At 48.0% G+C, this 17,193-nt stretch overlaps 1 protein-coding gene across 12 annotated transcripts in view; it reads right to left on the bottom strand.

The window, feature by feature from the left end:
• The window catches only part of sox6 (SRY-box transcription factor 6), a 160,879-nt gene that overhangs the window by 92,069 nt on the left and 51,617 nt on the right, over positions 1–17,193 (bottom strand). The gene's annotated exons all lie outside the window — the stretch shown is intronic.

Below are 17,193 nucleotides of genomic sequence, written 5' to 3' on the forward strand. Positions count from 1 at the left end.
ATGGGTTACGCACCAGTAACAAAGGGAAAAAAAACATAAAACCATAACAAACAGAGGCAGCATATGAAAGAGACTGCAGCTCTTCGATGGGCCAATCGCTGAAGGGTCGATGATCCCGCCAAAGGAGACAAGCCACTTTGTTTCCTTTCCACAAACGTTGCTCCCCGAACACACACGTCCAGGGTGGCCTAAGTTCATGCCGGCCTGGAAAAATTTTCCTGGTTCCTGAGTCCTGTCTGATCGCTTGGCTGAAGTGGTTTCAAACTCCAAGAGATCGGTATCGACACCCCGGCAAAGGCATGCAAACTGGGAGTTAATCCTCTGTTTAATGTAAATGGATGTGCTGAGTGGAGGCTGGAGCGTCGCCGAGCCCCCCCCCCCCCCCATCTCCCATGATCACATGGCCATGCTGCTGAGGGAGGTAGCTGTACAGTGCACATTTGGTCTCGCATGAAACCCAGAACAAAACATGGCACCGAAGCCTTAGATCATGACGATGGCCTGACTTTGCTCTTCCAGTGAAAATGAAGATGGCTGCCTCTCTCATACAAGGCAGGAACACCCCCCCAACCGGTGAACCGGACACTTGAAGTTACAAACACCGCCTTTTCTCCTTTTGGTTTTTACTCCCCGTCTTTAAATTAGTAAACCATTAACTTTTTAGTGTTGTGGTATTTATCTGTGCAAATACATCCCGGTTAAATAGCCCAGGAATCAAAGGCCGGTGGTGGCATGATTCAGGACGCACATCGCCACAGAAACGGCGGCTCCCATAACGTGTTGCATGCGAGTGAAAATAATGAAGTTAATTTGAGGTTAAACAGCACTTCTAGCAGGCGGCCCAGCCTGTGCGTGGGATTTAACAGCTAATTTTGCTTTTCTCGCAATTAATGAGCAGGCTTTGAGACTCTGCCCTACAATGAATTAAACCAACGTGGGATCCTCTAATCTAATTATGTACTTGGGAGTTAACAGCTGAATTATATGGCTTTTCTACAATGAAAAATACAGTGTGAGCGGCTACACGGTAAACCTCAGGGTCCCCACACTGTAATCGGTCTTAATCTGCGCTGAACACTTATAGTAAGTCCAGTCTCTGTGGCCTCCCTCCCAGAGGGGTGTAAATTCTGACATTTTCCTACAATTTCAAAGGTCTTTATGGCAAGGGCATGTGTATCAAAGATCTTCACTGGGGGGGCAGGTACTTTCCAGCAACCCATCCAAAAGGTGTCTTGTGTCCCCTGTTCCATGGAAACAAAAATGTCAATGTCACCCACCCAAGCTAATCAAATTGATTGCTTTCCACCCATTCTCTGTCCCTGGTCCCTTGGGTGTATTTGGGCAGGTCCGTCAGCCGCTGCCTGTGTCAGCTCCTGCTGGGTCACACTTCAGGCTGGAGTCAAATGAAGCTGTGCGTGCTTATAAATATGGACAACAGTTACCCCACAGGCCGAACAGGGTCACTAGATCTGCCAGGTAAACCCGTGGAGTCACACACACACACACACACACACACGTGTGCTGTTTCCCACTTTTTAAAGGGTGGACAATAGCGGGATGTGTTAATCACATCGGCCACTGCAGCTGTGTAAACAGCCCTTGGGTTTACAGGGGGGTGCGGGGAGGGGCTGTTTTGGGAGCTGTTTTCCTAAGCAGGGCTGAGGGGTTCAGCCCTCCATGTTAATCAGCCAATAAATTGTTTCCTGTAATTACATTAAATAGAAAATTATCTCAAAATTGAGACGGTTAATTGAAAATCAAAATTCACCGCAAAGTTCCGAAGTTGAATGCAAGCTGAGCATGATTGTGAGGGTGGTGGGGACCTCAGGGGGTGGGGGGGGCTGCATTTTTATTCATAGCTCTCGAGGGCTCTGACTTCCAGAGCGGCAAGTGTGCCGTCAACGAAGCATGAGGGAAAACAAAGTACGTCTTTTGTATCAGAGCCGAAACCGAACGGTGTCATTTTACCGCTGAGAAATTCAAAGTCGGGGGCCCGTTACACGTGCTGGCCGTGTGCCCGCCGGAGCACGTGAGGAGGCATTGCGGATCCACACCGGAGATTAACACCGAAAATTAACACCAGAGATTAACACCACAGATCCACACCGCAGATCCTCAACATTTAGCAGGAGTGCACTAGGTGCTGGGATCTGCAGGGATTTGGGGGGTAAGGGACTGTTACATTGGCTATGTATACATGCAAACAAGTGCGGAGCTCAGCTGAAAGGGCAGCGAAGAGACACCCCGCCATCTATGGCCAGCTAGAAAGAGCATCATAGTCAGGGATGAATATCTATCAATCAGCCCCTCCTCCTCTAAATGTATTACCGTTAAACATGCTTGAAAGGTAGTGCAAAGACAAAGGTGGATGGTTTTTGGGAGTGGGCAGAAAGCCCAGGAAGCTGTGACAGCCATATAATTCAACAGAAGACGCAAAGTTAATGTTCTTGACTAATATGGACACTGTCAACCTTTCCACCAAAGATATTGATCAATCCATCCATCCATCCATCCATCCACCCGGCAATCGCTCATCCTCATCAGGGTCACCGGTCCAAGTATAAATATTAAGACTAATATTTATGAATTACATATCACTCTAATATGATTTTAGAGGTGGATTAGTCGCTTGCACTCACACCACAACAAATTGGGAGTTTTATCAGTTTAACAATACCGCTTTTATAATGTTCAGAAAAATGAATAAAAGGACGATTAGACAGAAAAGGTCGATTTTCACACACTGCGACCATAAATACACCCCCCCGGCACACCCCCCCAACAACACTATTTGTTTACGAAATGGAAAAAGATGCCATGTCAGGTACATCTGCCCTGTCAGGTATGTCTCCCCCAGGCTATAGCGTTACAAATTCTGAACATGCCCCCCCCACCCACCCCACCCCCCACACCTGCTTACACAACAACAACAAGCAGCTGCCAAGCCACACTAATCGATAGCCTCATGAATTACAAGCCATTCCCCTGGTCGGCGGGCCAGTGCCCCACCAGGGAGGAAAACAGAATGGAGGGAGGGAAAAAAATTAAAAAGGCCTATATTTAGCTGACAATGTTGGTGCCACCATATTTATGGGGCTTTGAGTGGGGGCTCGTGTGGCCAGGAATGCTTCGACTCAGGACTCCCTGCCTCTGATAGTATTTCATGGCGCAACAGTCCCAGTTTAATTGGTTAGCATTACAAGGCTGCGTGCTGAGCCGCCATCGGGTCTTGTGACCGACCCATGTGTCCCAGCTAGATCCCGTTTCCTGCCTTATCGCAATAAGGTCCGATGCGGAGCCCGTGGGCCAGGCCCTCTCATGCTGTTGACCTTTTATAGACAATTGCGGTAAGCGACTCGCTCGGCCCCCCTGGCCCACGGGTCACCACCAGAGGAAAATATTAGCTTCCTGGTGCTGCTGCCACCACAGGAGGGATTGGGGCGGGGGGGGTGGGGGTGGGGGGGTGGAGGGACTGCAGGAGAGCGCAGACAAGGGTGCCATTGTCCCGGGACGTAACGACAGGGAAAATGAATTGGCTAAGCTCAGTTTATAACAGAGCCATGAGTTTCCACGAGTCAGAGGAGCCACATACAGATGTAAAAAAAAATAAAAATAAATAAAAAAATGCACACGCCCACACCGGGGCCTCAAGGAAAATCGCTACAGCGGTAAAACAGCGTGAAGCACTCGGCCTCACCGCGATAGGAGAGACGGGACGCAACGGGAAACCAGGCCATCGCCGCGTGTCACAGATGAATAAACAGACAACAAAGCAAATGAAGACAGACGCCTACCCCCCGACATCGATTCGGTGCAGGGCGAGCGTTATTCTGCCTCATAAGCATGAGATAGAAAAAAATAAACGTTGCAAGCCTAGGAGTGTCCATGGGGGGGGGGGGGGCATGGAAGGAACACACTTCAGAGGCCGCCAGTGGCAAGAAACACTGAAGTCTGGGGTCATTTACACCAAACACTGCCATACTAAACACCTTTTAGTGCCTGTTCTTTCATCGCACAAATAAAGTACCTTAAGTGACACCATAGGAGGCTTCACTTACAATATTAAAATACACAGTTACGACACACAAATTGTTTACCAATCAGATTCTTTATTCTGTGTGCTCTGATTAAGTTCGAATATTAGAAAACATAAGAATGTGAGAATATTATATAGGAAAGCTCTTACTTATTGAAAACAGATATAGTTCATAAAATGTATATTATACATTTTAAATGTGGTAACCATTTATTAATATCCTCTTAAAGAATATATACTAAAGACTAAAAGGGTAAAGTGAAACTGAAAGCACAAAGTTTATAATTAAATTTACAGCCTCCTAGCATTGTGGCCTCATAGCAATGTAGCCTCCTAACCTTCTAGCACTGTAACCTCATGGCCTGTGGCACTGTAGCCTCCTAGCATCGTAACCTCATGGCCTTATAGCACTGCAGCCTCCTAGCATCATAGCCTCATAGCACTATAGCCTCCTAGCATGGTAACCTCATGGCCTTTGACACTGTAGCCTCCTAGCTTCATAGCCCCCTAGCATTGTAGCCTTATAGCACCATAGCCGCACAGCGTAAATATCCCCACTTCTTAGTGTTTAGAAACAGCACACCCCACATCTCAGCTGCCTGCTCTGCATTCGTCAAATGGGTTATAGTCTGGCACACGGGGGTTTAGCCCCCTCCCACCCCCCCAACCACAGAACTCGCTGACTGTGCTTTGCCGACAGGCTGCGGTGGGACGAGTGCCTACCATACCCCCGCCTCTTACTTCAGCACAGCTGTATTGTCGTCTCCCGTCGTGATGGTGGGGTCCTTGAGCTCACCCAAGCATTCCCGGCAGCCTGGGTCTGGTACAGGCCCGGCGGACATTTAAAACCTGCGGCGGCCCGCAAATCAGACAGTCAAACAACGAGAGTCTGCACCTTTCCAGTGCCTAAAGGACTAGGAAACCGAATAAAAGGCAGACTTTAGAACTGAACCAGCATCAATCTGGGAAGAAAGTTTATATTACGTTTATAATTAATTTTTTGCCTGTGAAGTGGTGAAATGGTGATCATCATTACCCAATTTACATGCATAAATTTGTATTTATGATTATCCAATGACAATCAAAAGGTTCTACAACATCAGTCTAAACAGCTCCATAAAATCCAGCTAATTTTAAAAGAAGAATCAACTGAATTATGTGGAAGACATTTATAAATCAAATGAAACGCAATTAACTCATAAACCACCACTTATCAATTTTAAAATCCAACTTTGATTTAGTAGAGAAAGCCAACTGGACAAGCCAATTACAAATAATGATATTTAAACCCAGCATGCAGCTCAAGAAATACCTTTAGAATCGTAACAAGGTTACTCAAATTAATTACTTCAAATTGTTTGTCCATAAATGTTGACCTTTGCAAAAAGTCAAGACTCAATTACCACCGCAATTCGGCTGCTGTGCAAACTCTCACCTGACAGGAATTTCCATTAAAAAAACAAATGCACTAGTCGGAATGGTCCGAAAGCAGCCATTCCGAGCAATGGAGATTGCTCCTTAATTACAGTCAGCCCAGTTTGGGAACACATGCCATTAAGCTGTTTTAGAAGCCCGAGAAAAACTCCTGGGGAGGGGGGTGGGGTACACCAATGGCACTTACACTCGGGGTCTGCAGGCCCCCGTGCCGCCGGTCTCTCTCTGGGGTCCCAAAGGTCTGACCTCAGCGCTGGATGGCATCACACCTTCTTGGGCCAGCGGTGGGGGGGCGGGGGGTGTGAAAAGGTGAAGGTGAACAGGGAGGGGGGTGTGGAAAGGTGAAGGTGAACAGGGAGGGAGGGGGGGAGCTCACGATGTCGAAGCCAATCAGTCTCCAGCCGCTGCCAAGTCTCGTAACATGTCCGGTCTGTGGTGGCAATGAGCTCAACCGGGAAATAGCCAGTCCTCTCCTGAACCAGTGCGTCTCGCCGGCAGTGACAGCTTTGAGTTCCCTTTCTGTCTCGTCCTCTCTATCCCTCGTTTTTTCTCTCCCTCTAACGCCACACACGCGAAGTTCCGGGTCTTCCCGGGGGGGGAAGCGGTTCCCAGCGCGGCTACCGTCACCACCACTGCCGCTGCCGTTTAGCAAACCCTGCAGCCGCTCCAGTCATCGACAGACTGAGTCTATTTGCCGAGCAACAGTAGAGCTTTGTGGTCTCGCTCCCGGCTGACAGTAAGTTATGAGTCCGTCGTGAGCGCAAGGGGTAAGAAAACAGAGATAGGAATTTGGCAGGAAAATATAATACAGAATTCTCCTGTCTGTGGAACCTGAATTTTTCATGGAAACAATCAAGCATTGTTGAGGGAAAGAAAAGCAACAGTGACAGATGAAATATAGCAGGGGCCCCTTTTAGGAAAACAGTAAACAAAGCCCCATTCAGGAAGGGTCCTTTCTGCCATTTATAAAGATAGTTTCTTCTGTGCAGTCGGGAGTTTACAGCGAAGAGTTCGGATTCAACAAATCAAGTGTAAAATCTCCCACAGTCCACATTGAGGCAAACTGCAGAGAGCGGTGGGAATGCCAACAGAAAGAGAGAGAGAGGGGGAGAGAGAGAGGGAGGGAGGGAGAGAGAGAGGGAGAGAAGAGAGTGCAAGATGCGGGGATCTCACAAGTTTCTCTGTTTCCAAGAGATACAATGAGTTGATAGGAGCAGAGTGGGGGGGGGGGGCAAGCAGAATAAGGGAAAAAAAGATGAAGAAAAGGGGGTCTAACACTCCAAAAGCCTGGCCAAAGAGCTGGAACAATGGTTAATTATGAACAAGAAAGTTTGTCGGGGACAGAAAAAGGGAATATGAAAGGAGGGGGCTATTCTGCACGGTGGCGGGGAGGGAAATGTGTGCCCCAGTCTCCGGGGCCGGACCTGATGAGGTCATCATTGGCAGCCGGTGCCCGGAGAGCTTGGGCTGGTACAACTGCCACCGGGACATCTGGAGGGGCCGCCACAGTGGGTCGCTTTCTCCCCGGCTCACCCAGCTCCTGCCCCTTTCCAAAAATAGGAGGCCTCGCCAGCGCCGGTCACCCAAATTGGAAAATTTGCCGCAAATAATGAGAGAAAAGAAGTTTTGTTCCCTTTCATTTTCGTCACACAAACGGATTTCTGTGGAGGAGAAAATGGAGGAAATTACCTTCAGCACAGCTTTGATTAAACGGCTCTATTATTGGGTTTCGATGGACAACAGCTCGTTAGTCACGGCCAGTCCCTGGCCTCCATTTTCTTTTTGTGGCAGCCCCCCCTCCCAACTTACAGTCAGAGTACTTTGGATAAATACACCAAGTTGCAAAATTTGTCTTCCTTTATGCTTTTTGAGGGAAGTCTGATGCCTTGGAGAGTGTGTGTGTCTGTGTGGAGGGGAGGGTTGATGTGAGGAAGCCAGCCACATCTCACATGACACCTCAGTAGGAAAATCAAAACAGAGATAGTTCATTTGCTCCGCCCAGACGCTAACGCGGGGGGGGGGGGGGGGGGGGGGGGGCATGAGCATGCGAGGGGCCGTGCCTCCCAGATTTACGATTAAGCCTTATTATGTCGGGAAACTGACACTGATTGCTGGTTTGAGCCAGTGAAACCGACTCAATTGCGGCGGCTGAATGGGAGTCGTGGGCGGCGGTGTGTGGCGATGTGAAGTGCTCCGGTGGAATCGCCAGGAAAGGGGCGTCGTTAGAGCGCCCTCCACCCCGGTCCGACCAAGGGCCGCCGAAAGGCGGCGCTGAGACTGACAGCTGATGTTAAAGAGAGGGGGCTGGGGCGGTACGGCCCCGAGGGCAAGACGTGCTGACTTCCTGTCACTGAGCTGCCCAATTCTCCACGAAAATGCGGTCGGCCGAGGACGCGCTATGCTCAGATCTCACCATTACAAAGCTACAAAGAAGCCCCCCCCCGCCTTCGCGGACCTGCTCGGAGGACCAGCAGAACCACACACCTAACAGGCGCTAATCAAATTTGACGGCTGCCAGATGGGACAGCAAGGCGTGTGCCGTTCCTGCTCCAGAGAGCGGCCGGCATCACCGGATCGAGCCCTAACACAGGAAATGTCCACAACTCACTGACCTGTTGTTGACTGTCGAACCTCTCTCATTAACCCCCTACCGGGAGCTTGGAGGGAACAAAAACATGGACCGACTATGGGTCCCTGAGGACCGGATTGGGAAACGCTGGCCTATAGAATTAAAATCTAGAATACAAAAAATCTCAAATAAATGTGCCCACAAGACAGAGGCCCCTAGGAAATGAATAGGTTAATGTTTGTTTGTTCCTTGTCAAAGTCAGTAACCCGAGGCCTCTGTGTTGTCAGTAAGATGCTTCATTATACTCTCAGAAAGTCACACCTCCCACTCAGGATTTTTTGTTTTGTTCCTGGCAAAAGCTCAGAGACCTTTATCACAGGAGCCTCTCAGGATGAAATCATTAACCGAACTGCCTTCTTAAAAAACCACAAATGCGCAGCAGGGCTTTTTTTGTTTGCTCTCCCCGACGGCAGCGACACAATCTCCGGTCGCCCGCTCCGCCTTGGATCCTTGGCGGCGAATGTGAAATAATCCAGTAATCCCGGAGCACTCCCCCGCTTCCCGGTGCGGTGCTGCCACAAAGCCGGCCTTTGTGGGCACGCGCTGCTGTCAGCTTACTTACCGAACGCTTAACTCACAATCATAAACTCAATCAGAACCATATTAAACTAATAAATATCCCAATGCAGCCAGCTCCTTCGAAAGGGGCCCCCGCAGGAATGGGTCGCCCCTCTCGGGTTACCGTCTGTCACGCAGAAGAACGCCGGCAATAAACAATGCGAATTAGACGTATCTCAGCCCAGTGCCGTTCCCCGAACTACGTGGTTAGAAGCGGCGTTTCCCCCAAGGCCGCCGAGGTCCGTGGACATAACGCTGGCCGAATGTTCCCCGAAAATGTGACAATCCGCAAAAAGCAATGAAGCACATGTGCAAAAATGCATTAAAGCACAAAAACGAGCACAACCACAACAATACAGGAGCAAATGAGTAAAAAGGAGTTCTGTCACTCAGGTGAAATTCATGCACCCAGGGACAATTGCCCTCTTCCCTTATCTGACATTTAACCTCCATGATCAAATTGCACTAATAGTTTAATTTACACTACAAAAGTGAACAACTGTTTTCTTTTCCACTAGTCCAATTATGGGGCAGCATGCTGGTTAGCACTGTTGCCTCACACCTATGGGACCAGAGTTTGAGTCTCCATCATGGCTCCATGTGTGTGGAGTTTGCATGTTTTCCCCATGTCATCGTGGGGTTTCCTCCAGGGACTCCAGTCCCCCCCCCCCACAGCGCAATAACATGTTGGGGTTAATTGAAGTTACCAAACTGTCCATAGGTGTGTGAGTGTGTCCTGCAGTGGGTTGGCGCCCCATCCTAAGTTGTTCCCTGCTTTCTGCCCATAGCCTCTGGAATAAACTCCGGACCCCCCATGACCCAGAATAAGATAACAGTTACTGAAAATGGCTGGATGGATAGTCCAGTTATCATTCTGTTCTACAGCAGTGAAACCTGCACACTACTCTCCAAATACTAGTTTTCCTTGCAGTTGCGGCCATTTCTCGTACTCTGATGTTATTAAGATGTCTTGCACTTACACTGCTGTAAATTTGTCTTCTATTAATCTGTAACTTCTGTTGTATTCTTAGTTTTACACATATAGAGTATATTCTGTTAAGCGTTTCCCCATTCATCTCATAATTTTTCTCCTGTACTTCATGTCTCGCACCGGACCACTAACAATTCTGGTATGTTCGTACATACTGACAATAAAGTGTCTGAGTTCTGACTCCTAGCATGGTAACCTCATGGAGAGGCGAACAAAGAGCAGCAGACAGGCAAAGGCACGGCACAGAGGAGACAGCATGTCCCCGTCTCCACCGATTCCCTCCACCCGACTCAAATAGACTTAAATAACCAAGGCAAACAGACAAAGGCAAATAACTAGCGAAGGCCAGACAAACATTTGATAAGTGGAGAGGAGCCATTCCTGTACAGTATACACGGCCCCTTTGGTGGCACTGTGGCCCACCTGCAATGACCCCCTCCGCCCCCCCACCCCACCAGCATGCTTCCCCAAGCCCCGGGGAGCAGATGCTTCTTTCACAGCCTGTGCAAAGCACGCCCAATCTGCAAATAATAGCTGGTGACTCGTGGGATCGCATTTCGCAATATGCTGGTTTATGGGGAAGGCAGTATGGAAAACGGGTGAGGATTGCGCCGGGGGGACAGGCCGATACAAGGTCCCCCGAATGTGAAAACACGCCCCTTATGCAAGTTTGTGCATCCCCAGCGACCTGAGCTTAGAGGTAAACAAAGCCTATCCTGTTACCTTAAAGACATACGAGAAGCGCAGTACAGAATCAACAGGTCTAGGTGGGAAAGCTTTATGTAAGCCTTAAACGGCACCCTCAGCCATGACAGATACACACAGCCAAGGTCTCCTCTGGGGTCCCTGCGCTGTTTGATAAAATGACAGGACAGTTCATTCACAAGCTGGGAGTTTTTCATTTTTCAGGGAGAACGGCAAAGCAGCTACCCTTGAAATATGTGCCGTCCTACAGCACACATTACACAGTACTGAAAAAGACGAAAGCTTATAGATGGGATTATGTCTGTTTGGGCAGAAAATAAACAGCCCTTGTGGCCTCTGTCTTTTTCCCCACACAGGAAGATTGAATGCTAACATGAAATACAGACAAAAATACACCATAATAAATTATTATGGCTTATTATCCATAAGTCAGAGTCATCAGACTTATAATTCTTTTAAGTTAACAAGTTGGAATACCCAGAAAAAAATATATTATCTGGTTCTAGAGGATACAACCATTGAGTAAAGAGACATTTACCGATGCAGTGTCATAAAACCATAAGAGGACAATAGCCACAATGCATTAGAAATATGCAAATAAACTTTTCACAAGGAGGTAGAAAATTAACTGACAATATGCAACAATTAAAGAGGAAAGCCATGGAAGGATCATAAAAAGACGTTTACAGATTTCTGGGCCAGTAAACTGCACCCCCCCCCACAAAGATGGTATGAAAAGACAGGGAAAGACTAGGTGGCTTGTAATTATCACTCTTGAGACGGAGGACAGTCGTATTTTAAGCCCAAATCAAATTATTATTTTGCATTCACGTCTCAGCCATTGCTGTGCTAATTATTATTTTTCTCCCCACGTAAACAAGCCGTCGAATGTGACAAAATCATTCCCCCCTTCAAGGCCTGTATTATTTAATACAATGCCTTTTAAACAGAGACAAATAACAACTGTAATTCAATTATTCAGTGGCATGAAAACATTATGTCTGCAGATGGGCCTCATGCATTAATTCTACTGTCAACAGCAAATCGAGATGCTTTTCAGTGTAAATATTTAACAATCTGCCATCAGGGAGGTACAATATGAAAGGCGTCAGGGCTAAACGCAGGGGCTAAGAAGACACGTCTGCCGCAGGACCAGCTTGAGTGTGTCGTAAATAAACCAGATTGGCTGGTTGTCTGGTGTATTTGTATCGGCCTGTTATGTATATACACGTCTTGCGTAGCTGTGCGCCTCTAGTGTGAAATCTACCAGTTTCCATGCCAGCATGACACCCTGGGAAGCAGCTTCTGTGACCCACCTCACAGAGGGTATATCGTAAAATGTCACGGGAGACAGAAGATATCAGGAAGGTTTTTCTTCCCAGCTTTTCGGAGCCTTTCTAGTCGAGAGCGTGGATATGTCACTGACAAGCCTGGACTGGCATTCTGGACATTCTCCCAGAGGGTGCATGGATGTGCAGGCTGGCAAAATTTATTGCGAGGGACCCTTTCCCCTCAGCAAAACTTATCATGAACGACTGTACTGTCCAGAGCCAATTGTTAATCCCAGGCTATCCCTGGTCCAGTACTTTTCAAGTTGGCTGCTTGCATGCACCGTGTCGGCTTGACCCTGCATACATTCTGCATCAGACCCTGCGAGTGTGAGGCCACACTGGCCCCCCTTTGCAGCACCTTGTCTCCCCTCTGTCACATTTTGCTCCCTTAGGGTAACATGTATGGCCAAATTGGCTAAAATCTTGTATGGGACATTAAAAACCAAGTCCCCCATCCTCCCTGCTGTATGAATATTGCTTTAGCACCTCTTAGGCGATATCACTGAGAATGAGGAGCGCACTCTGGATCAGAGCTGGAAAGTTTAACAGGATGGACTGAAGGCCGGTCCAGTAAGTGAGATTTTTTCGATTGTTTCTGTGGTTACCCACCGAGGGCCAGAAAAGAGCCCTGAAATGTGGTACCTATTGTCAGAACAGTAACCTGAACTCCTGTTTCCCATTTACAAGGGTTTCAGCGTGAAACTAAATTCATAACTAGAAACGTTAGGGCTTCAGTTACAAAAGTAGCCCTGTAGAGATTCAAGTAAAAGTGTCAGCTGAGAAAATGAACAATATGAAATCTTTGCTTTTGATTTGGAACAAGAATGTCAAGAGCTACATGGGAGTTTTACTTAGAGATAAGTGTTCTGAGGGCAGAATGAAAAACGATTGACTGAGAGAGATAACCAATGAGACTATAGAGGAGGTGGGTCAAAACAACTAGAGGAGGCAGGACCAACCAATCAGATGTCATGGTCCTGTCTCCTCTAGCTTCTCGAATCCACCTTTTTTACAATCTCATTGGTTATCTCTTTGAACCAGTCATTGTTCTTACTGCCCAAAGAACATATTTGTGTAAGTAAAACTCCCATGAGCTACTGCAGTAATGGACATTGGGGGGTGTTTCAGGCAGGGGGGGGGCTGTGGGAAGAGCAATCCCAACATGCTCAGTATAGCTCATCCCGGAAATGATCGCAGCTCACACTTCCTCCCATCTCGTCCGTCATCTCTCCAAGGCCACCAGCTGGGCCTCAATCAGACCCGACCACACGGCCTCCACTGAACGAAGCCCCGGCACACGGAAACAAGGCAGATCATAATGTGCCTGCGTAATTTTTAATTAAGTTCCCCTTAGTGGCTGCTATTATCTCTGACTAATGGCGTACACCGGCCTCTCTCTCATTACCGGAGTGGGCTTTAACCGGGCCACTTGTTTGATACAGTTGGAGTTAATGCTCTATGAATATCTTACCGAGAGTCATCAGGTTCCGCAGAGTGTCTAGTGATCTGAATACTCAATAACTTCCGTAATTACATGCACAATTCATCAGATTCTATCTGATTGCCAGGGAAGAAGAAAGGGGGAGGGGGGGGCAGAGAGGTCTGATTCCTGGAGGACCAGTCTTAATCAGAAAACTAACATTATGGCTGGCACTAATTGAAATCTAAATTGAGAGGCTTGGCTCAGAAGAAGAGTGTCAGTCGAGGAGGGGGTGAGGGGCAGGCTTGAGGATAGGGAACTGTAGGAAGAAGGGAAACGGAGGTCTGGTTGTGGAAGCCTGGGGGAGAAGATTGGGGGGGGGGGTAACATTGAGATGGTCAGGGTTCCTACAGTGCTGCAAGCATCGGTGACAGATGCTGTGAAAACCACCCCATGATTCACTTAAGGTTCTGAGTATCCTCCCAGCACGACTGTGTGTGTCGCTGAGGAAAGGCTTAGAAAGCCCCCCCGCCCTGGAGGCACGCAAAATACGGAGGTCTACGCACAACCAGGAGAGTACACCATGCCCCCACCTCCACCACGCTGCGTGCCGACACTGGTGTCGTAAGGGAAATGCTCTGCTCTGTGAGGGCTGGCCCCCCACCTCACTGCGGCTGCATACGTGGGCATGGCTGCCCTTCCCACCTGATTGCGGCTGCTTACGTGGGCGGGGCTGGCCCCTTGTTTTTTCGGAGCAGCGTGTTCAAGAGCAAATGGTCATTCTTCGGCTTTCATAAAGCAGCAATTGTGTGACCTGGACTCCAGTGCCTTGTACGTCACGTCGAACATAATGGCTCCGGGTCCCCTGTGCTGCTGCTAATCAGTTTACCCAGTTATGGCCCCTTTTAACATGGCACGAAGGCCGGAGGAATCACGCATTACCACATGCCTCACTGGGAAGACATCATTCCACAATTCCAAATGCTCCAGACACGATGAACACTGGCCTTTATCCATGAGTAACACCTGTGGTTTCGCTCTCAGTAGGCTTCCGCTTGTGTTTTCATAACTGACGGGAGATTGTTCCTTGATCTGTTTACCACAGTATTCTGAGTTAAAGATGATCATATTGGAGATCTCATTTAGCACAAACATGACTGCGTAGAAATAACTTAAAGAGGCACATTTTGTCAGGAGGCTCAGTAGATAACAGATCAAGATCCACCTCTGTGTATATGGGCTTATTCCCTCAGGCCAAAGACCTAAGTAGTGTCTCTAAATTGCCCATGCGAGCGCGTGCACATATCCGGTGATGGACTGGCATCCTTCCCAGGGTGAACCGCAGACTTGTGCCCTGCGCTGCCTGGGATAGGCGCCAGCCCTGACCATGATAAGTGGCTAGAAGATGAATGGATGGATGTATGTTTAAGCATCATCAAACTGAGACAGCATCCATGGAAACACCATGTGTCAGTCTGCTTGATCTTGAAACACATAGGCTTATCTCTCCTTTTTATCTCCCCTTGATACAGAAATACCCTCCCTCCACCCCCCCCCCCATGCCCACCAGATCCCTGGGCACTTTCTCCCAGCCACCAGATTAACATTCAGTCTTCAGCAGTAGTTAATTAGCAATGCCAAATTCATTAACCCATACCGCCACTACAGTGGCCCGCACCATAAATTAGCCTCATGTGAGCGGACGTATTCCAGTTGTAAGGAAGGGGGACATAAAAAATGAGGGGGTGGGAGTGCACGCATGGCTGTAGATCACGGATCATAACAACTTTACGGCGGCTTTGCGGGATGGGGCTCTCTCCCCGGCGTTTGCGGGGGCCTCCACGTTTCCCCATTCCTACTGGTCGGGCTGATCTGAGACAAGGGGAGGAGCTAATTAAATAAAACAATGACGGGAGAAGAAATAATGGGACCCTGGGAAAAAAAAAAACACAAACACTCACCTGGACATGGCGAACTGAACGTTAAGCTTGTAACTTTTAGGGCTTTTGAATTTTCATGCAGTCGGTTCTTCCAAGTGCTGCCTTACTAGAGCAGAACAGGATGTCTATAAACGCAGTCCGAAGCAACTGGCCTGTTTCATCTTTCCTCAACCAAAGGTAGCCAAGTCTGCCCCTGATTCCCCCCTCCCCACACAAATCTTTGCAATAAATCCAGTTTGTGTTGTATTTATTTGCATTCCCCCCCGCCCCACACACCCACACACACACACACACACACACACACGCTCCTCAAACTGGTTCAGTCTCCCTTTGGCTTTCACTTTTTTGATTTCTGCGTTTCAATTGGGCAAGCCCCAGGTATTCGGTTCACCGTCTGGCTTGGCCATGGGGAACAAATGGAAGCACAAAACAAACTGCTATTGTAAAAGGGGACAACGACCTTTGCTGTCCTTGAATTACGTGGTGACCTTTCATCTCCCTTGTCCCCCAGCGGTCTCGCCTAACAACGCGCAGCACAGAGCCTATTAGGCCTGGATTCCACTTTGTTGTTTAAAAAGGCCCTGTCCTTTCAGAACAGCCTCTTTCCCTTTTCATTTTTTTAAGCTAAGGTGGTGGAGGAACACAAGTCCATTGTTCCCTCGCAGATGGAAGTTGGAGTTACTACGGCAACAGCTCTAATCCTTCTTTTTACCACCTTTCCTCGTATTATTAGCCGATCAAGTGCTACCTTTTAACTCATGAGCCAGAGAGCCACTACCAGATGCATGCCCCCCCCCCCGCCAATTTGCTATGATTTTTTGCCATATAGACAACATGATGAGTTAATCGAAATTTGCTAAATAATGATGTACTGCTAGTAACAAGTCTCTCTCCCGGGGCCTTGTCTAAGAATAACAATAATGAGACTCTTATTATGGATCGGACATTAAAAATGCTGCCCTACCACAAAACAGAGTGTAATTGTTCTGCTGTTGTCCACCCAATCAACAACCCATTGTGGCCAACTTGAAAAATAAAGGAGAGTAGAATGGCCAGCGTAATGATGGGAATGTGCTACTGCATGGCTCCATATAGAATTGTCTGCAAAGAAAGTCCTTGATAGGCTGCTGATTTGATGAAAGGGTTGTGGAAGAAGACAACTGTCTGGCTCTTTAAAAAAATATGAAAAAGGGTTTTTTTTCTCTTTTTGTGTGCCTCCCCGCTCGCTCAAATAAGCACAGAGTCGCATCACCCCAGGCCATTCACACGGTGAAAGGTTTCTGCCGCACCAGACTGCCCTTTGGGTTGCGTGTCGCCCCAATGCTGAGAAAGGGGAGAACAGTGTTAAAACAGCCCCTTCCTTAGTCATTTATGAGCTGGGGGAAAAGATCAGACGAGGGCTCTCCGGATGATTGAGGTCTAGTTATAAAAAAGGACCCCAACTCATAAATCCGAAAGTAGTGAATGACATGGACAATAAAAAAAAATACCATCGCAAGACCCCTCAACATATACACAGAATCACATTCAGCGATCCCAGAAAAGAAGAACGGTTACGAAACTCCTCCAAAACAGAAGTAAAGAAAATTCATCCAGTAAAATTAACATGCGGTAAAAAGGACCTTCAACATTTTCTAATTAACCAGCATATTGTGTGTGTGTGTGTGTGTGTGTGTGTGTGCGCGTGCGCACGTGTGGGGAGGGGTTTAAATGACTCATTTCACATTTTGGGCCGCATTTAGAGAAAAAAAAAATCTTAGCAGGGTCTGTTAGCCACAGAGCTGCACCTTTTAAAAGCACTTCATGGTGAATAGGGGAGACCAGCTTGGCCGGGGGGGGGGGGATCAGCAAGCCCCCCTTCCTAGTCAACCTTCTATGTGCTTCATTTATCTTCATCTTGTTAGACTAAATTAATTAACAATCTCGGTGTTACACACTTTCTCTTTTCATTACATCAAATAATGGCGCCGGTGTGGCAAGAGGCCCACTCCTGTGGGATTAGGGTGAGACTGCCTCTCTCCCTCTCTGAGCCGCACCGGCCGTTACGCGGCACTGCTATCTTTCTTTTTCGTAACATTCACTGAATGACTGGAAAGCCTTTTTGTCCGTCTGTTTATCGGGCCTTTCTATTGCGCACGCTTCAGAATGA

Source organism: Brienomyrus brachyistius, chromosome 13, assembly GCF_023856365.1.
Source record: "Brienomyrus brachyistius isolate T26 chromosome 13, BBRACH_0.4, whole genome shotgun sequence".
Taxonomy (NCBI): Eukaryota; Metazoa; Chordata; class Actinopteri; order Osteoglossiformes; family Mormyridae; genus Brienomyrus; species Brienomyrus brachyistius.